This window comes from Vombatus ursinus, unplaced genomic scaffold, assembly GCF_900497805.2.
Source record: "Vombatus ursinus unplaced genomic scaffold, bare-nosed wombat genome assembly UNPS02014807.1, whole genome shotgun sequence".
Classification (NCBI taxonomy): domain Eukaryota; kingdom Metazoa; phylum Chordata; class Mammalia; order Diprotodontia; family Vombatidae; genus Vombatus; species Vombatus ursinus.
In genome coordinates, this window is record NW_020954585.1 from 28490439 (window position 1) to 28518394 (window position 27956).

Below are 27956 nucleotides of genomic sequence, written 5' to 3' on the forward strand. Positions count from 1 at the left end.
CCAATTCCCTAGCACTGAGGGAATTCACAGATGCACTTCTGGATAGGGCGTCCGTCCTTGTCCTCTATGCTGCAAAAGGTGTACCCAGGTCCATGGCCTTCAACCGACCCAGTGGACCAAGAGCCTGAGAGCATCAGGCCGAGTGCAAGACAGCCTAGTAACTGCCTGCCAGAAAAGCACCTCCAAGCCTTAGTGCTTGGAGAGTGACCTCAACTGCAGAGCAAGAAAGGAGGAGAGGGGGGAGGCTTACATACCTTCCAGTCTTGGCTGGAGAAGAACTTGGGGTTAGGCAGTTTCCCTGTACAGGCCACCAAAATGATTGCGGTTTAGGGGTTCAGGGGTGCTGGGACCCCAAAATCACAACACGTGGGTCCTGCCTGAAAGAATTTGACCCAAGCCTTCTTTCAGCCAAAGACAAAGTTTATTAGAACATCCATCATATTGGGCAGACTCTTAAGGAGTCTGAACGTGGGTAAGCAGTGGTTAGATTATAAGAATCCCAGCAGTGGCTAGAATTTAAGAATCTAAGACATGGCTAGATTATAAGAATCTGAGCTGTGGCTAGATTTTAAGAATCTGAGCCTGAACACCACTTTTTGTTCTAATATAACTTAACCTCCTATGAGATTGTGAGAGTACTTATAAATTAGTAATTATTGATTGCTTGTCAGTGAGCACTCTTAGTCTTCTATAATTTCTTTTGGAAATAAATGCATTCCAATATCTGGTCCAAATAGCACATTGAATGCTTTCCTATCTCCCCTTTTTGGGAGATCTTAGACATGAGCCAATACTTAACTTATGAATAGTTCTCCCTTTAGTGCTGGGGTAGAGAGTGCAACAAGCCAAAAAGTATGAGAAGAGGGAGCCTGATCCTTCTCATTAGCAGTCAAGCTCCCCTGGGACTGACAGTTGGGTCACACGAGTCAAGATCAGAATGTATCCTCAGTGGAAAGAGAAATGGGGGATTGGTCTAGTTATTTTGGCCAAATAGTGCTTCTTATTTCTTGATAAGTAACTAGTCCAAGATCACACAGGTAGTAAATGTCAGAGTAGAGATTTTCATCTAAGTTTTCCAAATTCAAAGGCAGAAGTCATTCTACTATAACATGTAGATTAAGAAACAGTATTAGAGGCAAAACCATATTTTCTGCTTGACATGAGGTAAGAATTTTTATTCCTCCATTTTGGTAAATAGGAATTAAATTGACTAGTTGCCTCACAACATCATTTGGTGGAATAAGTAATGTATCCCTATGAAGAGACTAGTAAAGCCCTCTTGAACAACAGTGGGAACAAGAAGCTTGAGAATCAAGAAGGTTCTTCAAGGGACACACATGACCCAAGAGATGGCAGCAGATGGAGGAAGTAGCAAACAAGTCATTTCTGACACATTTGAAACTACAGAAAGCGAAACTAGCATTTATGGAGCAGCAGAACCATGATAGAGTGACAGAGGATTCCTTGCATTCACATGAGGAATAGAAATCCTGGTCAAAATCAAGTTCCTGGATGAAGGCTCCTGGGTCCAGTAAAGCAGTTCCTGAAGAATTGCATAGAGCTAGAGCTAAAGCAAAACAAAACAAAACAAAAAAACAAAAACAAAAACAAACAGCAAGGGAGAGACACACATTAAAACCAGAGCTTGCCCTTCCCTAGTATGGGGAACATCTAAGAATAGGGGAAGACTCTCAAAGTATTTCATGTAAGTTCCTTTTGAAGTGACACTTCGATGATGCCAAGGCACTACTAGAAGTCTTGAGGACTGTATAATAGATATATAGGGGGCATCAAAACTGACTGAGGAGGTAAAGAGAATTGTCTCAACTTTTTAAAGCTTTTTAATATTTTTGGTCAGGTTAAGTTGTCATTTATTTGATCTTATTTAAATCTGAGTGATTATATGGGATATGAAGACCTTTTCCACTTTATTGTTGATCTATAATATATATAGTAAATATAGATATATAAAATATGCTGGTGTTCCCCTGGTAAATGTTAGAAGTGAACAAGAGCTCAAAAGAATGAAAGCTACTAAGAAACCCCCATGATTGAACTTGATCTGCATAAATGTACAACTTCAGTTCTGAGGAGTACGTAAAAAAAAAATCATGTTTGGTATATTCCACCATTTCATCAAGAATATAGCCACCACTAGATAAAATACACTATAGTCAAGTTTTAGAGAGTGACTTATTTATGATAAATCAGAGCCTCCTTACCTGCTCCCTGTCTGCTAGTGAGAGGATCAAGTCAAAAGAGATGTGGGATCTAGCAGAGAGATGGAGAGGGAAGGAGACAGAGGTGGAGAGATGGAAACAGAGATACAGGGACAGAGAGAAAGGCAGAGACAGAGACAGAGAATGTGTCTAAAAATGTCTCCCTGAGTACAATCCAAAGTTAGAAGTTAGTTTTTCATTATCTGAATGATCCTTAAATATTTGTTTTCAATACATTTTTACAAATTCAGTAATCAAGAACAACTAAAATAGAAAAATTCTCAGAAAGGGTAAGGTTGGCCGAGTAGAATGAATGAAACTATAACTAACTTCTCCCTTTATCTTCCCAAGATAAATTACTTTCAGTGGTTCTTAACTTGAGATCTGCAGACCATTAAAAATATATTGATAACTGTATTTCAATAGAAATGTTTTCCTTTGTAATCCTATGTGTTTTATATAATACATTAAAATATTATTTTTAAAAGAGGTCCATAGGTTTAACTAGCCTGTCAAAGAACTAAAATATCTAAAAAAAAGATGAACCCTTGATATAACATATTCAAGATATATGTCAGAGCAATTATAGCCTTCATGGTTTAGTTGAGAGCAGTGTATGGGGCGGGGGTGGCTAATAAAAACTCATTGCTCTGGAAGTCAGAAAACCTAAGGTCTAATCCAAGATTTGTTAATAACTAACTCATGTTATTAACTTGGGTAAGTTATTTCAAGTCTCTGAGCCATCTGTCAAATGAAGACGTGAAAGTAGCTACATTCTAGGTTCTTTCAACATAGTACATTTTTTTGCATTTTATGCTACCCAAAATCAAGTATAAACGAAAGTGATCTTCAGTTTCATTGAATTAAATTGGATGAAATATAGAAAACATGCTCAATTTGTTGCTAGAAAAAAGTGGGACAGGGATCCAAACCTTTCAAATGTTCTCTAACCAAACCCTGGGAAAGTCACTTTATCCCCTCTGAGCCTCAGTTTAGTCATCTGTAATTTTATCTCAGAACTTTTGTTTTTTTTTTTCTGGGTTTACAATTTTCCATTGTTTATTTCAACTAGCTGTATTTTCCATTTATGGCATTTCTACTTTTTTATGTGCTGGTTCAGGCTGACGGTTTGTTTATATTTTTATGATTCATTATATTTACATCTGAAATTTTAATGAAAATTTAAAAAGTCAGCTTCCCTCACCCTTTCTCTTTTTTTTTCTCCCTTTCATCCTTTCAGAAACATATTGAACACTTACCCCATGTTAGGTGCTAGATGATAAAATGATGACTAATGGGGGGAAAGCCCAACTTTCATGAAAGTGACAAATAAGTAGCTCAAGGAAGTTTTAAAATGTGTCTTCCGTGCTCTGCTATCCACTAGATCCTGTGACCCTTCACTGCATTTTGGAACAGTAGATAAAACCCTGGATTTGGAATCAAATCAGAGGACTCTGTCACTTACTGTCCACGTGATCTCAGGCAATTTTCTTATTCTTTTTAGGTCTCTGATTCTTTATCTATAAAAAGAACTAGATGACTACTGAGGCTCCTTCCAGCTCTAAGCTTATGATCCTGTAGACAGATGAAAACTTATCAAGATAGTAAATAACCGTTCTGTGGAAAGCAGAGTTTTCTAACATTAAATATAGGCATTTATAAAAATTAATGTTAAAAGATGTCCTTCATTGCTCTTATTCCCACCCTATTTGCACTCTAGGTTTCTGCTGAGGTCCTGGTTCCTCAAGGCAGTTGGAAGTACCATAAGAGAGGCATGAGCAAAGTACTCTAAATGTTCAGAGTAAAGAGAGATTGTCAACTAATGGTGATCAAGAAAGTTGCCCTCTAATGCTTAAACTTAGGAAATTCATATTGAGAGACTTATATGATGCTTACATCACTAAATAGAAATCATTTATAGGGGCCAGGTAAATGTCAGTGGTTATGCTACAATCAAGCAGCTGATGAACACTTTCTGAGCAGTTCCTATAGAGAAGGCACTATGAAATATTGAAGCAATGCAAGCAAGTACAAGATATAGTACCTATACTCAACAAATGTATAAGACATATTTGAATATAAAAAACATGAAGATATAAATGAAGAATTGTAAAAGCCACAAGTGGTAGGATTTCAGAGAGTGGAGGTCACATTCTGAAGTCAGGTGGTCAAGATGGAACTCATGGAGGAAGCAGAGTAGTAATGTTCTTTTTCATTTCAAGAGATCATAACAAGTTGATAATAGAGAAATGCAATAATCTTACATACTTAGTGATGAAACAGCCAATTTTATCTCTTTACTATGTAATTACTGATTGATTACTGGTAATTATAATAAGCTAATAAAGAAGTAAGGACTGTGGGGCTATAATTGTGATTTTGAAAGAGGCAATCTATTGCTGAGAAAATAGATAAAAATAGCTTATTTGCAATACAAATACTGTTTGCCTGTAGAATTTTCAGAGTAACAACAGATTTTATGAATTTCATACCTTTCACTATTCATATTTTGAAGAGTCTTTTATTAGGAGATCTCAAAGCAGTTGTGTATATTGAGATTGCTTTTACAAACTTGGAAGACAGGAATTTTGAATCTGTCAAAATATCACATATTACAAAATAGTCATAATAGCCACATGTAGCACTAGCTTTAATGGCCTTTCCCATAGAGGCTGTAGAGACTGTTACTTTTTCTTTAAGGGGGCATGGAATCTTGGAATGACAGTTTAACTGTCATTCTTTAAGGAGTCTGTGAGGGAACTGGGAGTTTACTGTCATTCTGGAGAGACAGTAAAACATGATGGGTGAAGAGATGACAAAGAAAAGGGGCTAAGAGATTTAAATTTAAACAACCCTTGTGAAGAAACATGAAGGGAATTATTAACAAAAGACTTTTACTGGTTTCCTTAGAGAATCAAATGGTGATACTACGGCTTCTGAAATGAGGAAAATTCTGCATTTGTGTTGATGATTAAAGGTGACTTTAGTTGTGAGCTCTCTCACAGCTGAAATATTAAACAATTATTTTTGTCTTCTTTTTACTGCTTATTACACTGTTAACAGATAATTTAATTAGTAACCTTGATATTTATTCAAGACTCAGACCTTAAAAAGTTTGACAGAAAAAGAAAAATGAGCAAATACATTTGGGAAAAGATAATTTTCCAGTTTAAGAAAATGAGGTGGGAGCTCAGAGCTAATTTATTAATTATATAGATACTGAAATATTAGAAATTAATGGGGAAATAACAGAATATATTAACTGATTACCATTTAAGGTAATTGAGATTTGAGGTAGGATTGACTCAAGCCTGTGACTAAGTTTAGGATCAATATTAGAATGAAATGAAATACATTCAATAGTTAACAAAGTATTTCTTAACTCTAGTAAGAGAAGAACACTTCAAGATGATTCAGCTGGTCAACTTTTACTTCCAAGATTAAAGAAGCCTGATAATAGGCAGCAATAAAGAAGGGATTTAAAAATAAAACAGAAATATAGCAAAAACAGAACAATATGATAGTTCCCTGAAGAAGTGACTAACTCTGAGAGAATCCCAGGAAGGACAGAGTTGTGAACCTAAACAATCAAGTCCATATGGTGAGAATGTCAATTTTTGACAGGTCACAGAGTGGGTATTTCAATGTAAAAATCTGAGCATAAGCTGGAGTAGCCCCAGGAATATCAGGGCTACAACAGTGATTATGAGTCTTTCTGTATAGTCACCCATGATTACAGAAAAGGAAAAAAAAATAACTTATACCACAATTTACCCTGGGCTACCAATTAGAACTCCTCTTCTCTGAGAGCTCCTTTTCTTATGTGAGAGCTAGTTAGACATTTCCTCCTCCCTTTGTTTCCAGAAAGCAAACAACTCCCTCTCAACAAGCCCTCTCTGGGTAAGAACTGTACAATAATGACTAGATATTCTGTTGGTAGCTTTGTGAAGAAGCCATTTAATTTTATATTCATTATAATAATTTATGGCCTACAGTGGGCCTGTCTTCTGCCACTGCACATGCCTGTGCCCATTCTTCTAGGGTTGCCATTGCTTCTGGGGGCTGATCTGCCATCCAATGCCACTAGACTCACATCTATGTCTGTTGTCTGTCATTGACCACTGTCAATTGAGCTCATATCTGTGTCCACTTACCACAGCTATTTGCTTCTGCTAGGGCCCAAATCTATACTCACTGCCTGCAGCCCAAAGTTATCCTCTTCCAGTTGGACCCATATCTCTGCCCACTCCTCATTGCTCTCTGCTGCCTCTGTAACCCACATCTATGACCATTGCCAACTGTTATTCTCTGCCCTGGAGCCAACATCCAGCCCATCACCCATTGATGTCCTCTGCTTCTGGAGCCCAAACCTGCTACCTGTCAGCCACTGCCAATGGAGCATTCATCTCTACGTACTTCCTCCATACACACATACACACAAGCACACACACACACATATGCATGTGAGAGAAGTGATTTTTTCTATTATATAAATAACCAATCATTAAATTAGGATTGAAGTTTTCCTTTCTACTTCCTCATTAAGAGACCAGCCCTTTATAGGTCATTCAGTTAGTCTCTGAAGGACAAGCACGATATATGAGGTTGGCCTAGTCCTCAGGGTGCATGCTCCATGATCTTGGGCAGATCCCACCCAACTAGGGGACCTCACTTCTGTTTGAGTGACCTATAGAATCTAATTTAGGTGCATTCCAGTCCTATTTGCTCCACTCCATTTCAGTCTAAGAGAACTCAGCTCATGAAGGAGGAAAATCAACTAGAGTGGTTTGGGTAGTGAGACATTCCTTTATCCAGATTGCTAGAGGCAGCTGTCTCATGGTTAAGTCATGTTCTCAGCAGAGGGAGTTGAACACTTTTAGCCCACCTCCTCATTAATATGTTTATCCCCTCATTAATTGTTAACCTATTAGGGTTGCTTTTCACTTATCAGGTGCACTTACTTTTCCAAAGGTATTTAATCATTCAGGGATCTCCATGTTTTTTCCCCCCTTTGGTTACATGAGAGAAACCACTGACCATCACTTTACTGATTATCAGCTAGTCTAATTAATAAGTTGATTACCCAGAAACTCTGCCTCTAGGGCTTTACATTCACCTCAAAAGGTCTAACCAGGGGTCTTGAAGGAAGAGGGCAGAGTCACTTTTCTGGAATATTTTAGAGTGGATTCTGATTCCAGTAAAGGTTGGATTTCACAGCTTCTGGGATCTTCCAGTTCATATTCTATAATTTTCATAGAACCATAGTAATTTTAGAGCTGGAAGGGACTTTAGTTTTTCTCAGTTTCACTTGGTTATCAGATAGTAATACATGCCCATGGATTTCAATCAATCAATAATCAATAAATCAATAAATACTTATTAAGCACCTACTGTATGTCAGGCACTACACTAAGCACTAGATTTAACTTTATATTTGGAAGAGGGGTGGGGGAGATTATCTTGTGAATACTATCAATTATGTAACTTGGGTTAAGCCTCCATCACAGAAGGAAATTGGTAACCTCTTAAGTCAAACTTAGATCTCAATATCCATGTAAATAACATCATTTAATTAGAACAGAAAGAGGAACATAAAACCCTGGAGGTATTTTCAGCACTCATTCCTCAAATGAATACCCTCACACTTCTACCCTCCTAGTTTCTACTTGCAAACTGGGGAAAATGGGGAAAAGTCTCATCAGCCAAGAGCTAATAGTTCTTAGTCATCATTCTGCTCCCACGCACAATTGTCTTTGGTGTGTAAACATTACAAGAACCTGGAAGTTTTAATAGCTCTAATGGTTCATGTTCTCATAACTTATCCAGCAGCTTGCTTACTAGCATATCAATGTTTCTGTTTCTGGCTAGCTCAGAAACCTTTGCCCTCTCTGTCACATGACTCTCTCCCTTCTTTCTCCTAGCTGTCTCCATTGTCCTCCTTATGTAAGGACATTATTTTATAGGTGTGTGGTCCCACAAACTGCAATCCTGGAAATTTCAACTGGGATCACTTCCAAGGACCAGAGTTCTATAAGAAATGCATTCCTTTTCGTAAAATGTGTTCCAATTACATCAACTCCAGTGAATTAATTTTGCATGTTTTCAGGTAACTGAGTGTGACGCTCAAGTAAGGTGATAAGAGAAGGGTAGATATATGGGGGAAATGAGCACATTTATTTGTTTTTCTGATTGCCTTCTCTTTGGCAGCACAAACCCAGCATCAAAGGAGTTGTGATTTCTATGATTCTAAGGTATTGTGTGTGTTTCTCTGCCTTTGATCTCTTCTGCCTGTGAGGTGGTCATCTGCACTTGGGATGAGAGCCTGTGGAGAAAGATTTGCCCAAGTTCAATGAATGTAACCTCCCTGATAACATTCTTTCTGAGACACTCTATACCCAAAGGGATATTTGTCCCTGCATTTTCAAGATGCTCATGTACTGACAGTACATCAGGAATGAATCATCCAAGAATTTGTATTTCTATATGTGATAAACAAAAATGTTAGTGAGAATTTTCACTTCTCAATCCCACAGTCTTTTTTTTAAAATCAATATAGCCTAAAATATAGAGAAAAAGATCAATTTGTCATGCCAAACTATAAATTAAAATGTGTTTAGTATAGTTTGGTATAGCAAAAATATCTTTGTATGGTGAGTCAGAAGACCTGAGTTCTAATGGTTTTGCTTCAAATTAGTTATGAAAAACTGGGCAAGTCACTTAACCCCTTTGGTCCCATTTTCCACATATGTCAAATGACAGAGGATTAGATAAAAATAATTAAATACTTCACATTTTTTTTAGATCTGTTATTTCACAAGTATACATACTTTGCACTTACATAAATCATATCTCTTCTGCATCTTAGGACATTACAATTTATAGTTGTTTCAATTAAAATAATTATTCCCACAGCAATTAAATTGGTGATGAGTGGCTACAAATTTATTTAGCTGGACTGATCCTTGAACAGTAGTCAACTGCAAACCATCCCCATGGTAAGAAATGAAGAGCTTGCAATTTAGAAGTATAATCTTTGAGAACCCAAGGTTTCCTTCACTGATGGCATCAGAGTGGGATGGTAAAGGAGAAAATATTAGGGATACTTCATATTTCTATAGTAACTCAATCAGTCAAGAAACATTAATTAAGAATCTATTATGGGCCAGGTGTTATTCTAAGCACTGGAGATAAAAAGAAACGCAAAAGACAGTTTCTGCCCTTGGGAAGCTTACAATATAATGAGAGAGACAACATGCAAAAAAATATACACAATCAAGCTATATACAGGATATATAGAAAATCATCAACAGAGGGAAGGGATTAGGATTAAGAGAGTTAGAAAAAGGTTTCCTGTGAAATATGGGATATAGCTAGGATTTGAAGGAATCCAGGAAAGTTGGGAGGCAGAGATGAAGAGAAAGAGCATTCCAGGCATGAGGGACAACCAGAAAATAATGCCTAGAGAAGAGGTGTGGATGGGGTTTCTTGCTCATGGAACCCCAAAGAAGTCAGTGTTATTGTATCAAAGAATATATGGGGAAAAGGAATGGAGGGTGTAAAAAGACTGGAAAGGTGTGAGGGCGGAGCAGATTTTGAAGGGCTTTGAATTCCAACAGAGGATTTTGTATTTGATCCTGGAGGTGATAGGGATCTACTGGAGTTTATTGAGTAAGTAGGTGACATGGGTCAGCACTTAAGGGAAATCATTTCAGTGGCTGAAAAAATGATAGACTAGAGTGGGGAGAGCCTTATGGCAAGCAGACCAACTATAATGCTTTAGTTATAAAGTTTTTCTTATAATAACAATATGGAGCATGTAGTATCAGTATTATTTTCCCTATTTTGCAGAAAAAGAAATTGAGGATTTGTCCAAAGTCAGAAAAAGGACTTGAATCCACATATAATATTCATTCTACCTCACCATGCTTCTAATTTCTAACCTTTTCAGCTCAAAAATTGTAAGCGCAAGTATTTGGAGAATCTCAACCTCACTTAATATAATCTCAAAAGATTTGGATATCTGAAATCAATGAATCAATCAACATGTTAAAGTGAGTGTTAAGGAATTCTCCTACAACTCCACCATAATGTATGAATAGGTCATTTATCACTTGGAGAGGAATATACAGTTCTAGTCATTAGATGAAGGTGGGAGATACTTCCCAGGAACCATCCTGTGATTGGATATAAGAATCAGACTTGGAGAGGATGTATAAAAAGAGTAACCAATCAAATTGTAAGCCAATCCAGCATCAAAAGACTCTGTTTGAGTTGGAGCCAATCTCCTGAGAGGGAATCACTCTTAAAGAAAGAAAATAATTTCACTATCTCATCTCTCTAATCCCATTGACCATGTCATCAGAGAGAATGGAGCACTAGCACACATATGTACAGGGATGATCTGAAGAGAAGACAATATATTCAGCCAGGGGCAGAATGACATATTGAAGACAAATGGATGGAAAAGAGATAGCCATCTGAAAAGGAAAGCAGCCTCAAAGGACATAGAGAAGAAGCCAGCAAAGGACCCTAGCGAGGACTTTTAGTACATAAAGTGCTGGGTGTTATGAGATAGTATTTTGTCACATATGTATCATATATATGTGCTTCACTAACATTGTGCTCTAAGTTTGAGTCCACCACTCCCATTGACCTGTGTGTACTTTAGTAAAATGTATTCTATACTTTTAGAGGGAATGTTTGTACCAAATATTTTTACTATACTTCAGTAAATGCCTTTGGTAAAAGCTCATTATATCTACTGCTGATTATTGGTGGGAAGCATGAAGATGGTGATTTTAGACTGATGGTATTAAAAATGTAATCCTTCAGGAAACAAAATAGAACTAAAGCAAGTGCCATACATGATTCTTGCTCTTTCCACAGAATGGTATAGTAGAAAGTGTGAACAACTTGAAGTCAGGAGAATTGAGTTCAAATCCTGCTTCCAAAAATCACATTCATGTGACCTCAGAGAAGTCACATCAACTCTCTGATCCCCAGTTCCTTATCTATCAAATGGAGCTGATGGTACTTGTATGATCTGATTTACAGGATTATTGTGAGAAAAGCATAAATTTTAAATAGCTCTATAAATGTGAGATATTGTTACTACTATTCTTCTATTGTACAAATTATGGTATATAAAAATCATAGAATATTAGTGCACCTAAATAAATAATGAAATGGATTGATTTAGGGAAACCTGGGAAAACTTGTATCAAGTAATGCAATGAAATGAACAGAATTAAACCAATGGCTACCCTAAGTGATAACCTTTGTAATGTGGTGATTAGACAAGTGGTGTGGTCTTGCCTAACTTTCCTCAGTAAATAATGTGGTTGACAAATATGGATTATCTGGAGATGATAAAAAAATCAATTAGTTTATGAAAGCCCACCCACTGTAAAAGTCTCCAAGATATATCTGTTTGATATAGCATTTTGTGAATGTATATATGCATGTATGTGCATAAATATCCACACATACTTATGTATATTCATGTGTGCATACATATATACACATAAATATGCATATATAAATGTGTATATATACACATACATACATGTCCCTCCCTAGTACTTACCACAGTGTAGTGTTACCACATAGTAAGTGCCTACTAAATGGTCATTTTCAGATAGGGTAAGGATTTCCCAGCTGGGTTGCTCTTTTGGTATGCTGCATAGAAATCCAAAGATTGGGTGGAATTTCTTCTGTGAGACTTCTATTACCCTTCTCCAAGTGGTTCTCTGAAAGGTTGTGTGGTGACATTATTTGAATGTGCTTGTCCTTGAATTTTTCACTTATTTATTATTCAAGCTATTCCTGTACTTTGATTCATTATAACAAAAACTATCAAAATGCTGATTCATCTCCAAGGAATATTGAGGCAATTGACCTAGTCTTCTTTTTGAAGTCTTGGTTTGTGTTTTTTTTTTTTTAAGTTCTCTTGATCTAAGTCTTATAATGTTAAAAAAGATTGAGGCTTATCTCAGAACTGATTTAGATTAGAAAACACCATCCTCCTTTACCCAATACATACTACATATCCTTAGGGAATCTTACCTGTCACTGAAAAAAAAAAAAACTATAGCTGTTGTTTCCTTCTCCTTAGTTGAGATCATCCTTCCATCTGTTTAGCAAAGCAAAGTCCTGCCCCTCTTCTTGGTAGAGGAAGAGGAAATTTTCTCAGTCCTCTCCCCATCTTTAAAAAGAAAAGGAAACATGAAAGCTTTCATAAAATTTCCCCAATGAGAATCTTTTATATCTCCAATTTGAAAAGTCCCATCTTTCTTTCAAGGGCTACTTTGCCACATCTATCCAGCCTTCTGCAATTAATCTAGCTCTCGGTACTCCTTCCCTCCTCTGAACATCTATAGTACCATATGGTTTTGGTACTTAACTTTTTTTATTTTTTATTGCTTGTCATCCTTTTAGGTTCAAGGCCAAGGTCCCCAACTATACAGTGAGCCCTGGAATTAAGTAACTTTGAGATCTCTTTATAGAATAGTTAGTATTTATGTAATTGCTTTAAGTTTTATAAACCACTTTATAAATATTATTTCATTTAATTTTACAACTCTATAAAGTATGTGCTATTTTTATGCCTATTTTATGAATGAGGAAACTGTGGCTGAGGTCACATAGCTAATAAGTGTCTGAGGCAGAATTTGAACTCAGATCTTACTAACTCAAAGTCTAGTGGTGTATCCAATCAGGGTCTTGCACTCAGTAGGCATTCAAATCTTAATTGATTATGGTGACAATGAAGCCAAAGTCTAAATTTCATAAGTTCTCTGCTCAGAATACCCAAACCAAAGCTCAGATATTACCTGTAGAACCAAGCACAAGCAAAGATCTCCTTCAAGGAGAAAAGGGTATATACCTCTTGTCAAGTCCTCTTTGCCACCTTAATAGAACACGGAACTGTGGGTAACTTATAATACATTCCAATAATTACACCCATCTAGGTCCTGCAAGGTCAATGAAGCTGTCAGGCTGAGGGAAGGCAGTCTGTAATTAGTAGCCTGCAGGAGGCTTGGGCACAAAGGTCCACAAATACCATGTTGGAGCACTTGTGTGAGGAGGGTCTCGGAAAATAGCTAGGCTCCTGGCCTGCCCCTAACCTTCCCTCAGTGGATCATACACATTAACCGAATGACTGTATTCTCTCCCATTCTGCAACTACATATAGCAGGTAAAAGGGAAGGAAACTAGCATTCATCCCTTCCTTCTTAGATTTATATGTGAAAGATAAAGAATCTGTTCCTATTTTATTCATGCATCATCTCAAGTATAAACATGAGGGCTACTTACCTATATCTCTCTTTTTCTTGACATTCTCCTTATCCCAGGTAGATGATTTATAATCTTGCTCCCTTTTCTTTCTCATTTCCCTTGATATACTCATACAAAGAGCAAACTAAATTTACTTCTGGGGACTTAAAAATACAGAAATATACTTTCTTTTCCAGGCCTGTTTTTTTTCTTTTGTTTCATTTTGGTTTTTTTTTTGTTTGTTTGTTTGTTTTTTGCTATTGTTATTGTTGTTGTTGTTTGGTTTTGGTTTTTGCAGCACTAGAACAACTTCTTAATTCAGCCTTGGATTCTTTTAAGCAGCCCAAGTTACCTATATTGTGTGCTACTTTCACTGCCATTTGGGAGCCTCAAAAGAATAAAAGGAGTCTAATAAGGCATATTACAGGACTTTGTAATCATAACAGAGATGAAGACTTAGACTTCAGTAACCAATCGGGGTATATTGAATAACCTCTTAGTTCAGGTGGTCATTTGGATAGCTATCTCTTTAGAACATTCTTGTGAATTCATTTCCTTAGGATGGTCTCTGTGACTGGCAGATATATTGATTTATTAGAAGGTCTGATTGATTCTTGTTTTTGTTTTGTTTCATTTTTTGACAGCAATTGTAGTTAAGTGACTTGCTGAGGGTTACACAGCTAGTAAGTAGTTCTAATTGATTCTTACTCCTTTTATTCTTTCTTCTTTTTTATACTGTTTGTTTGTTTGTTTGTTTCTGGAAAAGACATCCTAGGAATAGAATTTAGAAATAGACAAGATTGCCTTGCTTTCCCTTGACTTGATCATTTTTGAATACATAAACTCCAGAAAGGAATGGGTTAAGATTTTTCTACATATTATATCTCCTCCCACCTACCCTCCCCAGTTCTTTGGTCAGTGCTGTGCACACAGTAGTAATATAATAAATGTATGTTGAATGAATTAAGTTGTTCACATGGTGCATATCTTAAAGTTAATTCTCATTTTCTACTTTCAGGAATAAGTTAATAGAGAATTTATATTGCCTTTAGAGTAGTAATCAAAGCATTTAGAAATTACTAAAACTTTATTTGTTTTCTAACAGTATGGTCTGGGTAGCCTTATACTATCTCTCCATCAAGTTCTTCCTAATAAAGGAATGAATTATTGCTGAGAATTGGTCCCTTAAGCATCAGAGCTGACCACTTAAAATTAACAACAAATTGCCCTTCCTGCCCTGCCACCATTAAAAAACTCCCACATGTAGTAGGGAAGATTTCTGACAGTGGTTTTAAGTTCTGCCCCTCCCTCTCTCATGCTTCTAGTGCTATCACATTTCTAATTCTTAAGGGTAGTTTGCATGGGTTATGGCAAATAGAAATATGAATGTGTCCTCAGTCTCAAAAAAGACTCAGTGGGAGATGCTGACTAAATAGGATCAGCTCTGAAACTGGTAAAAGAGAAAAAAAATCAGTCATCCTAACTCAGGTGGGAGTAAGGGAAGAGAGACAAGTCTTTAGTAGCACTACATAATGGACTGAGAGTCTATGAATCTAACAAAAGAGCTAGGGATGTAGTAATTGTCCTCTGGAAACTATAAGGTTTTTTTTTTTTTGCCTTCTTGGGGTGACCTCAGCTCCAAGATGGTGTCATGGTGCTCTGTCTGGAGCAATTGTGTAGGATCCTGGGGATATGAAGAGGTACCATAGAAGGAAAAATTTTTGATTTTACACAAGCTCAGATACTACTCATATAGAGAAGGCAAGAATGGAAGTTGCCGGAACTACATTGGTCATTTAGTCAAAATAATACTCCTTATCTCCCCAAAATTCCTTCCACAAAAATTCCCGAACATATTCATCAAATAGACATCAAGTTTTTGCTGGATTTTTGAAGATCTACAACTAAGAGGGATCCACTGTCTCCCCAGTCACTCTGTTCCACTCTTGAGAAGCTCTTGTGGGAAAATTTTTCCTTATGTCAAGCCAAAATCTACTTTTTTTCAACTTCCACCCATCACTTCTAGACACCATGAGATATGGATACTGTGGGTCGTCAGTTGGAAATTGGTCCCTTTTACACCTTACAACTTTTCAAAAACTGATACAATTATCACCTGTCACTTAGATTACTTTAATAGCTTCTTAATTTGTCCTAGTTTGTCTCTCTGTCTCAAGTTTCTCACTGTTCAGGTTTTTCCAGTACAATGATCATTCTCCTTGTAAGAAAAAACAAAACCAAACATAGAATTGAAAGTGAATACCACTGATATTTTTCTGTCATCAGTTATTACTTGTTGATTAACTAATGGTCCTATTCCTACCACTCAAACAAAGACCTAATGTCTCCTTTGATTTTTTTATTTTCCAAAAACGACTTTAAAAAGATTTTTTTTCTCATCCTCAGATTTTCTTGTTAGCCTCAAATCATTCTGAACCTCAGTATTACTGATATTATTCTTGCAAAACAATACCATATTCTAATATTTATTCTTTATTACATATCCTTGATTCCATCATATATATATATTCTATTTTTAAATCTATATTCATTGGTGATGTCTACCTCCATCTTTTTAACTACCTTCTCTTTCTCTTTATCATTGGAAATTTTTCTACATCATCAGAATTTGAGTTATAAGAGTTTCACATCCCTCCTTGGCTAAGTTCCATTCTAGAATTTTTATCTATGGGATCCTACCTATCCTTTTTATGAACCCTTTTAAGTCTACTCTCCTCAAATCTAGGGCAGATATCAGACTACCCTTGACTTCCTTTCCTTTCCTTTTCTATCAACAATTGTAAAAGTGACGACTGCCGCAAAGTTCCCATTATTTCAAGCCCAGCAACCAATTTCTCCCTTGAGTTTAGAATCAGATCCATAATTAAATCCTCTTTTGCTATTTCCTCTAGCTTTTGAAGAATGAAATTATCATTACATGAAGTAAAAAATTATTAGGTCCTCTGCTTTTGAAAACTTCAGAAGACTGAATAATTGAATTCCCCCTGCATTACTGCATCATGTTTCTATTCCATTCTTGTGATTTGCTTTCTTTGTGATCTGTTTGTGATTTGAGTCCTTTCTCTGTTCTTTATTGGTAATAAACTTGTTGTATGTTGCATATCTTCTTAGCTCAGTGTTTGCAGAGGTAGTGAGAACAGTTAGAAATAAGCCAAATTCAGATGTTCCCAGAAGAAGACTTTATGAGGAGGCACAAATCTTATAGAGCATTATTACTGATAAGCCTTTGAAATTGGAGGAGTCCAAGTAAATCTAGAGAGTTGCTGTTAGGGTCAGGAATATGAATTATGTCCAGAATATTAGGTTAAAATGCTGCAGTACTGTTTGGCTATTAATTTTGCATTTTACCCAAATGGCAATGAAGGAAATAACAAATACTACAGTGTAAGGTCACTCTGCAAGGGGATATTTCTCTGCTTTCAGCAAAGTAAAATTACTACAATATATCAAATCTTAGTTTTTCTTTATCTGGAAAAGTACATTGAAAATATTAGCAAATAGCAACATTAGCAGGGAAAGCTTTAACATTTTACAACCAAGCTAACAGACTACTGCTTTGAAAGTCTTGCTACTGAACAATGGCTTGTATTATCCAAAACCTTAATTTATTTTTGCTAAATCCTCTCTTCTATTTCCTGGCACTTTCTTAGGTTTCTCTACAGCATTTGAGAATTTTGTTATTTTAGTCGGGTTCTCAATGATTTAGCTTCTCTGCTTTCTGTATTCTTTTATTATTTGCCATATTCTGTCTTTCAGATTGGGGTTTTTATTTTTTTCCTGGTTTTGGCTTACTGAGATGTTGGCAGGCTGCTGCTATAAAATACAAGAGGTTTGGAAGCTGTGCAGATGGCAAATGTAGCATTGTGTGCATTCATTCATGATGGGCTTCCGTCTTTTTATAACAGGAGGGGAATCTGCCAGCTCCCATTTCCCTTGCCCACTTCTGACATATTTAAGCAAGATTGCAGTAGTGACTTAAAGGGCTGAACGTTTTTTAGCTATAGGTCTGCTTCAGTGCTCATGATTTTTAAAAATCTGTTCTGTTGAGGGTTAGTTTTAGGGGTTTTATGGTTTTTTTTTTTTTACTTATTTTCTCTCGCTGCTACCTATTTATTAGCTCTATTTAGCACTGGCACTAACTCCTTCCTCCCCTTACTTTAGTTAAATGTTTGGCATTTTTTTTATCCTTTTGATCTTTACTGCTTGTTTGTTCTTCTGGGCCATGCACTTTATTACAAAATATTTTTAAAAGGAGAAGCATATTGTCCATAATCGGCATTAAAATAACAAGATACTATATCACTCACTGTATGAGTTGCAGATTAATAACATTAATTTTTAATTTTTTTTAAGTCCTAAAAAGAGAGACATTCGTATCAGTAGTTGGACAGGATTATGATCAGGGCTGTTCAAAACTCAAGTCAAATGTGCTGGAGATACAACCATGAAAAAGACAGAGAGACCCTGCCCTCAATTCTGGATTGGGGAGTGGGATGAAGGAGGAGGTGAAGAAAAGGAACCCCAGGCAAGGGCATGATGGAAAAGCTGTAAAAGCCCACCCAGGTGGGAAATTAGGAAATGTCTGGGGAGATATTTTTCCTATCTTCTTGAGTTCGTGGGTCTACTCTCAAGTCAGAAGGGCAAAGGGGACTGATGAGATATGAGTACCAAGGCTGATTGGACTTTGCAAGAAAAAGAGATTTCCCAAAGATGATTATAATGGGGGCATGGTAGTAGAACTAAAGAAGTCCAAAATGAATGCTACCAAGTGGGAAATCAGGAGATATTTAAGGACATTCCTATTTGTTCCTCACCCTAGTAATGCCCTATTGAACATTTGGATTTTCAGGATTAAAAGTTCCTTCTCTATTCTGGGAAGTAGTATTAAAGAATCTTTAATCCTCTTTAACTTTTATTAGCTCCAAACACAAAGCCAGAGATAGTGATTCTGGCAAAACAAAACAAAATCTCAGTATTAGTGCTTTCTCTCTGTTTCCTTTGGGAATATTTCTCTCTCTGTTATATCTTCTCAACTTTGTTTTCCAAGTAGTAGTAGTAATAGTAAGAGTGATGGTAGTAGTGGTGATGGTGGTGGTTGTGGTGGTAGTAGTAGTAGTAGAAATAGCAGCAGTAGTGGGACCAATAGTAATATTAGTAGTTGTAACAATAACTAATATTTATACAGTGTTCACTGTGTGCCAGGTACTGTGTTAAGCACTTTACAATTATTATCTCATTTGGCCCTCACAACAATCCTTAGATGTAGCTACTATTATTTTCCCTATTTTGCAGATGAAGAAATTGAGACAAACAGATTAAGTTACCTGCCCAGGGTCACATAGCTAGTAATAGTAGTTATAATTGGTACAATGACATTGCATAATAATATTACATGTTATGTAGGTATTACATATAACATTATATATTATTAATCATAATAATTTTTATCAATAATAATAATTGGCATTCAAATGGTGCTTACCTCTGTGTGACATGGGAGACACTGGCACAGGAACACCCGGCATGGCATACCCTCATCACCTTCAACATTGAAATGATAATTGTACTAACTCACAGAAACAATAGTCCATTCATAGGAATATTCTACAGGGTGAATGATTTTACTTCATTTTCTTTCTACCAGAGCACCACACCCAGGATATAGAGGTGTGTTCTGAGAAAAACACAGCTTCATTAATTTAGCATAATTAATATAAATTAATAACTTGTATCAGCAAGTTAATTCCTGTTCTGCAGTTGACTAAAGGCTGTCTAATGATTTATGTGTTCTTTCAAAGTGCACATATGAGCTTTGGCAACATGCATCTAATAGTAAGAAAACATACAAATAATTGTTCTGAATCTAGTTCCTTGTCAGAGCCCAAGGCATTATTCCCTGAATTCAGTGAACATTTTGAATGTCTGGCTGGCACTAGGAAGCATCAGAGCCAAACAATGGAACCTCAAGACATAGTCATGGAGATCAGCTCAGGCTCCCTGATGAATTTCCATAGCAGAACACAGTGCTGACTTTAAGGTTTTTAAGATGAAAAGCCACAACAATCAATAATCAGCAAGGGCAGTCAGATTATCAGCTCTGTAGAGACTTTGATTCAGAGATTCTCCAAATTCTAAGAGTCACAAGATAGAGACTTTTGGACTGTTATTAATTATTTAGTTCAGTTAGAGTAGTCAATTTGGTTTGGTGTATAGAGCATTGTCCTTAGCACTAAAAGAAACTGAATACTGCCCTCAAGAAGCTTACTTTCTGTAAGAGGGAAACAATATGTACACAGATAAGTAAATATAAAATACACAGAAAGTAAATACAATGTAATTTCTGAGTTGAGGGAGATTAGGAAAAGTATAATATAGGAAGGAGCTTTGGAACCAAATCTTAATATTTTAGATTCTTTGTTGTGATCAGTGATTTTTCAGTCATGTCCAACTCTTTGTGATCCCATTTGGCATTTTCAAAACAAAGGTACTGGAACGGTTTGTCATTTCCTTTCCTATTAGATTCCTTAAAAATGTTTAAAAATAAGAATTATAAAACCAGTAGCCCATAAGTCCTTTCTAAGATTCTCATTCTTTTCAAGGAGTTCTGGATTAGAGTATATACTCTTACTATAAATATATTCCTAACAAAATTTAGGCTACATCAAGATTGTCAACAAACAAAATATAGTGAAGAGACACAAAACCAGATAAACTGTATTGGATTCTAGAACCACTTTATGGGAGATTAGATGAAGATATCTTGATTATCAGAGGCCAAAATATCCACATAATCATATTGTTGCATACTAAATATGTGGATTTAGTACACTAAAATGTTACACTATTGGATATTTTAAATTGTATGCACAATAGTCTAAGACAAAGGATAAAGGACCATGAAGCTTGGAAATAAAAAATAAATTAGTCTGAGTTTTGTATGGGACTTGTAGTCATTGATTTACAGTCATTTCTCATGCTATTTTCTTAAAGCTCATTCAACATTATAAATCCAAAGCTATCAATTCTCCATTGAGCATCATTGTTTACAGCAAAATGTCTATAGTTGATATTTTACTTATTTTTTGTATGTATTATTAGTGCTTTTCCACATGTAACTATTATCTTTAAAAAGCCAGGGCTCCATGTGTTTATGAGACAAATTCCTCACTCCTGGTGTTTTCTGCTTCTGAAATTTTTTGTTTAATCTTTAGGGAAGTTTTTTCAGGAAGTTTTCTGTATTTGACTTCCCTTTCAAGAGAAAACAATAAAGGAAAATTCTACCTAAATAGCCTTTTGCCTCCTTTCTACAAGATCTGTCTTTTTTCAATATGAAGTTTTGTTTTTCTTTAAAATAAAATATTTTGAGGCAGCTAGGAAGTGTAGTTAATAGAGCACCAGCCCTGGAATCAGGAGGACCTGAGTTCAAATGTGACCTCAGACACTTGATACTAGCTGCATAACTATAGGCAAGTCACTTAACCCCAATTGCCTCACAAAAATAAATAAAATAAAATGTTTTAACAAATTCATCAAATATTTAACACATATATCATGTCCTCTTCAGGGATATAAGCAGGAAAGAGAAGGTTACAAATATAAAGATAGGATTCTTATACTTAAGAAATTTATAGGTTAATGCACATCTATTCATTAGTGGAGTTCTGATGAGATTAAACCCAAAAGTCTAAGGGCATCCTTCAGGGGTTTTCTTTAACAGAATATTCTAATTTGACTTATTGAATCTGATTTTCCCATGAGATCAATTCCTTCCTTACTAGTAAGTGAAGGAAGTTGCATTAGGATTTGATGACATTTTCTTTCTTAGATTAACTCTTTCAGGTTCAACATAGAAGTATTTAATGCACACTCTGAGAGGTTCATCAGCCAGTGAGAATTTTTAAATCCTATGAAAACATCAGTATTTAATGTCAGTTGTTTATCATTAAGGTGATAATAGTTAGCATTTATATAGGAGCTATTATGGGCTGGGTACTGTGCTAAGTGTTTTACAAGTATTTTCTCATTTGATCCTTACAGCTACCCCAGGTAGTATTTTTGTTCCCATATTACAGTTGAAGAAATTAAGACAACCAGAGGTTGTGACTTGGTCAAGGTCACACAGCTAGTAAATGTTTGAGGCAGAATATGAACTCAGATCTTTCTGACTCTAGGCCCAGCACTCATCAATGGAGCTGCTAGCTGCCTGATGAACGTAGACCTTTAGGAACTGAGCCATGAGATGGAAACTATCACAAATTCACATATTTATTTTATAATGCAACACAGCTGGACAACATAGTAGGTTATCATCAATGTTAGCTTCACGTCATTTCCTTTCAGAGCTGTGTCTGTTTATCTGCCTGCGTACATACGCACTTGTATGCACATAGGTCCCAAGGAAATGATTATTTTTTCTTTAAAACAAAGTTTTGTTGATGTACTTTGCTGCTTTCAGCATCACAGTCTTATCCTGACATACTCCTAGCCTGCTAACTCTCCTTGTAACAGACAAAAGGAATTAAGCAAAATCAACACATACAAGAGATCATAGGCAACATTCAGCATCTATAATTCCCTTCCTTTATTATTCCAAAAGAAAGGGCTATGTTTTATCATCTGTCCTATGCAACCACTACTGGTCATGGCTTTAATCTTAATTCAGATTTTTTTTTTTTGTTTTCATTTACATTAGTCCAGTCATTGTATATTGTTCTCTTGATTCTCCTTTCTTTGATCTGTATCAGTTCATACACATTTTACCATGTTTCTCTGAATTTCTCATATTCATTGTTTCTTCTCATCCAACCATTGTACCCCATTATCTTGCCATATACCATGGCATTGAACTTCTCCATACTTGAAATAGCACTCTCAAGACTGTATCTCTAGAGACCATACCTCCTCTCATCTTCTCCACCCCTAACCCCTAGTCAATATATTCAACTATGGACATAGACAGGGCAGCTAAGTGGCCCAGTGGATAGAGAGCTAGGCCTGCAGTCAGGAAGACTCCTCTTTCTGAGTTCAAATCTAGCCTCAGACACTTAGCTGGGAATGTCACTTAACCCTGTTTCCTCATCTGTAAATGAACTGGAGAAGGAAATGGTAAACCATTCCAGTATCCCTGCCAAGAAAACCCCAAATGAAGTTGGGTATGACTGAAAATGACTAAACAACAACAACAACAACAAACAGACCTAGACCCTGGGGTTGAGCTGACCCAATTGTGAGTGCAAATTTACCTAACCATTATTTATAGCTAGCTCCAGGCAATGTTTCATATTTCATTTATCTATCACCTCATATTACCATCTGTCCTTAAATGTTCCATTTCTCTGTCCCCCAACTACCACATACATGCATCGCAACTCCAGTTTCAACCTCTAGAAACAATAATCAAGTCAATACTACCATTACTTCTGGAAAGGAGTCATAAGGCTCAATTATTCACCATTCTTGAGAGTACTAGAGAAACATGTAACATTAATGCCTTATTTTGTTGTTCTTTTTAAATATCAAGAAATACTATTTTATCAGTATTTTAGTCTAAAGTACTTGGCATAATATGAATGAAAGACTTTAACAGTGTCTAATTACCTTTGCCAAGGTGACAATGTCCTATTCTGAAGTCCTTAGTTTCATTCTTACCAAAATCCTGGTTGGTCCTTGTCATAGAAGACAATCAAGTTAAGGGAGAAACCCCCTCAAAAGTAAGAAAACTTCGCCTTGATTGTGAAATTCAAATCAATGGTGGGAGTGTTTTAGTTTAATTCAAATTAAAAAAAAATATCTTTAAAGTTTACCTTTAACCAGATTGAATAGAGAATCCTTAGGGAGAGTAAAAAGGGAATATATGTTAAAAAAAACTAATTTTTATTAGATTTATTACAGTAAGTTTTATCATATATAGTTCTCCTAATTTTATTACAATGATATGAAATCTCACATGACCAAGACACATACTTTTCCAGTTATATCTCTCTCTGATGATTTTCATTTAACTACTTTTCTTGCACAATTGCACATCAATTAAATGTTGCAATTACATTGCATACCTCTATTTTGAATGACTTACATGTTTAAGATTTCTGAGATTATGAAATTGTAACTCTTAGACATATGGTATCATGAGACATATAGCGATGTGGCCATTGTTTCATAAGGAAATTTGAAATAATTAAAAATACTCTGCTTTTTCCCTATAAATTCTTTTTCTCCTCTTCAGTTGTAGGCCAACTTCATTGTCCATCCTCAGTATTTGTCTTGTATATACACACCATACACACAGACACGTATCTTGGTCTGTACAAGAGACATGCTTCATCCACTTTTTTTTCCCTGTGTGAATAGTAAGACAGATATTATACATACATACATACATACATACATACATATATATATATATATATATATATAAACTAGCTATAGATGGAGATATGGACAGAGATAGATAGAGATGTAGGAAATTCCTTGTTTTACTCTAGGCAGAAGGTATTCTCTATGTCAGTGGTAAATACTTTTGTCAGCCATAAAGCATAAGACTACCTGCTATAACTCTTTGCTTTACAGAGGAAGATAAAAACAAAGTTCATTCTTTCTTTGGATGAGCCTACTTATTATACGTTAAGCATTGTGCTAGGAACTTGGGATACAAAGAGTAAAAAAAATTCATTCCCTTCCCTCAAAGAGCTTATATTCTTATTTGGGGGAGGAGGGAAATAATGCATGCACAGATAGGTAACTTCAAAATATTGAAAAAGAGCTGTTAATTTACTGAATTAGACATTCCCTCTAATGATTCAGATCCCAATGTATCTATACTCACCCATCCTGTGTGACTACTGTCCATGTCCTCTCACAAATTTGCCACATTTGGTCCATTCAACCTGCTGGGAACCTTCCTTATTTTCTACTGACATCTCCAGGATATAATAATCAGACTGTTCACTGATACCTCTTGCCCTCAGCATGTGACAAGGCTATCTTCTTTCTTTGATAAGGTAGTACATTTCCCTGATGACATCCTTTTTTCTAGTTTTTTGAAGTCCCTTATTTAGTATATGTTGCAGCCTGCTGACATCCCCTATGTGCCTCTCCACTGAGCTCTGTATGATACTCATTTTCAATTCACTACAATCTGTTGTTCATGGTTCAATCCTATAATAACATTGGTAGAATACTAGTATTAAAAAGATTAGCCTTTTTTTCTGCAAGAAAATAGGGGTCATTAATGGAACTATATAATTTGTTGAAGGTTCTAGCCCACACTCCTGTTCAATTCTAGGCCCAACTTCCTATCAATTTATACCATATAAGTATATATATGCATGTGTAACATGTATGTCTGTATGTATGTATATGTGTGTATGTGTATGGTAGCACAGTGGATAGAGTGATAGCCCTGGAGTCAGAAAGACCTGAATTCAAATCTAGCCTCAGATATTTACTAGCTATGTGACCCTGGATAAGACATTTAATATGTATCTACCTCAGTTTTTTCAACTGTAAAATGAGAATAATAATTTTATCTCCCATTTTATCTCTTTACCTACCTCCCAGGGTTCTTATAAGAATCAAATTTGATAATATTTGTAAATCACTTAGCACAGTAGCTGGAACATAGTATGTAATTAATAATTAATAAATGATTCTTCCCTTTCCTTTCTCCTTATAGGTGCACATGCACATATGTGTAAATATCAGTCACTGTTTTATGTTTTCCCTCATATTTGTGATCAGAGTCTTTGAATAGGGTTATCTCTGTTGTTATGTCTTTCAAGGAATGTTATATTTTGATATACAGATGAGAGATGATTTTTTGAAGAAAGTCTTGAATGTGTTTTTTTGTTCTATTGAATTAAGTGCTTTTTAATAATCAACAAACAACAAGGACAAATTATGTATATTCTAAAACTTTTATTCAGTTATGTGATCACTCTCTCCTCCTTGATACGTTCTTCTCTATGTTTTCAGGAAATTATTTTCTTCTGGTTTTCCTCCTACCTACCCATCTGACTACTTCTTTTGTCTCCTTTGCTGGATCTTCCTCTGTATCATGCCTGCTAAAGGTGAGCATGGTGTCCTTCAAGGTTTTGTCTGGGCCCTCTTCTTTTTTTCCTTCACTTGGTGATATCATCAGCTCCTATGGATTTAATTACCATTTCTGTGTGATTCTCAAATCTACCTCTCTTGCTCCAAACTATCTGCTAACCTTCAATCTAGAATTCCCAATTGTCTCTGAGACATCCAAAATTGGATGTCTAATAGACATCTTAAACTCACCATATCCAAAACAGAACTCATTATCCTTCCCCCAAATCTCTTCCTCTCTTACCTTTCCCCTTATTGTACAGGGCAATACCATCCTCCCAGTCCCACAGGCTCACAACTTAGGTTTCTTCTTGGGCTTTTCACTATCTGTCATCCCCTATATCCTATCTGTTGCCAAGGCCTGTTGATTTGACCTTTGCAACATCTCTCAAATAACCTCCTTTCTCATCTCTGACACTGCAATTATTCTAATACGGGCCTTCAATACCTCATGCCTGAATTATTGTAATAGCCTGCTGATGGATTTGCTTGCTTCTCCATATTCCAATACATCAACCATTCTGCTATTAAAGTGATTTTCCTAAAATACAGTTCTAATTATTTTCCTCTCCTACTCAATAAACTCCAATGACTCCCTATTGCCTCCAGGATCAAATACAAAATGCCTTGTTTCGCATTCAAAGCCTTTCATTACCCAGCCTCCTCCTACCTTTCTACTCTTTTTATACCTTACTCTCCAACACATAATCTAATCCACTTACACTGGACTCCTGGTCAAGAAAGAAAGAAGACACTCCATCTTTCTGCTCTAGGCTGTTTCTCTGACTGTTCCTCATTCTTGGAACATCTGTCCTCTTTTGTTCCAACTACTGATCTACTTAAAGTACTAACTAAAATCTCAACTTCTACAGGAAGCTTTTCCCAACTTCACTTAATTATAGTTTCTTCTCTCTGCTATTTGTTTGATATATATATATATATATATATATATATACATACATACATATATATATATATATGTATTAGTATAGGTATAGGTTTAGGAGTGTCTTTTGCTCTTTTTGTATCCCCAGTACTTAACATAGTGACTGGAATGCAGTAGGAACTTAATAAATTTTATTTATTATGATTTGTGTTTTACAGATGATAAATATATTGTCTATTATGGAATATTGTTTGTGAAAGCTTGGCAGTTCTCTTCAGAAACTCTCCCCAAGGATGCTCTTCCAATAAAAAAATAATAAATGTGAAAACAGATATAAGCCAGAAGTTGATGATTTTCCTTAGTTGCTATTTTTTTGTGTTTTAATAAGAAGTCTAATATTTCTTTATATATTCTTTTCCCTCAGATCTCCTGTGAAATAATTTCTCAACCCCAGGTCAATAATGGTAAAGTCCCAATGGAATGTCTCTATTATTTTTGATGAAGAAAAAATTTTCTTATGTATATCTTTGTAGAACTTATTAATTTTCCTTTATTGTGTTGCACTCTTTCCATATTAATTCTTAAATTCCCTCAAGCCAGCATTGCTTATTTGGGTCTGTTGCAAGACTTTATTTAAACTGCTTTTACCCTCTATTGCTTTATTCACTTTATGAAGAAATACTGTTCATAATTTCCCAGTGTGCTTTTCCATAATATTTTATAAGCAAGCTGCTATTTTAAATGAACATTGCCTTTAGGTGCTTTCTCTCTTGGCTGAGCAAGTCAAGTATTTGTTCTTTTGGTCTCCTTGTTAACATAACTGATTTATCAGTTTAACTTTTGCCTAAAAATATTAGTCTATCTCTTGGTACTTTCTTCCATTCATTATGTATTTTTCATTACCAATAACTTGCTTGGATAGGTCAGGATTAATTTCAGTACAGTAGGCTACAAAATAAGCTCACAAAAAACAATAACATTTCTATATAATAATAGCAAAATCTCAGAGACAATGATACAAAGAGAAATCCCATTGAAAGTAACTACAAAATACATAAGGTATTTGGCTATCAATCTACCAAAGCACACAAAGTTGTATATATACAATTACAAAATACTACTTTAAGATATAAAGAAAAATTTAAAGAGCTGGAGTAATATTCAGTGCTCATGACTTGGCTGTATCAATACAATAAAAATGACAGTATTTCTAGAATTAATTTATACATTTAATGCTATAAAAATCAGATTATCAAAAGGCTACTTTGTAGAATTCCATGAAATAATAACAAAATTGATTTAGAGAAACAGGAGATCTAGGATATCAAAGGAAATAATGAAAAAAAGTAGAGATAAGGGGTAATGGCACTTCTATACCTCAATAGGGTGCTGGAGCCAGCTCAAACTGCAGGAGATTTTGAATAATTATGAAGACAAAAACATAGAAAGACTTGTGTGAACTG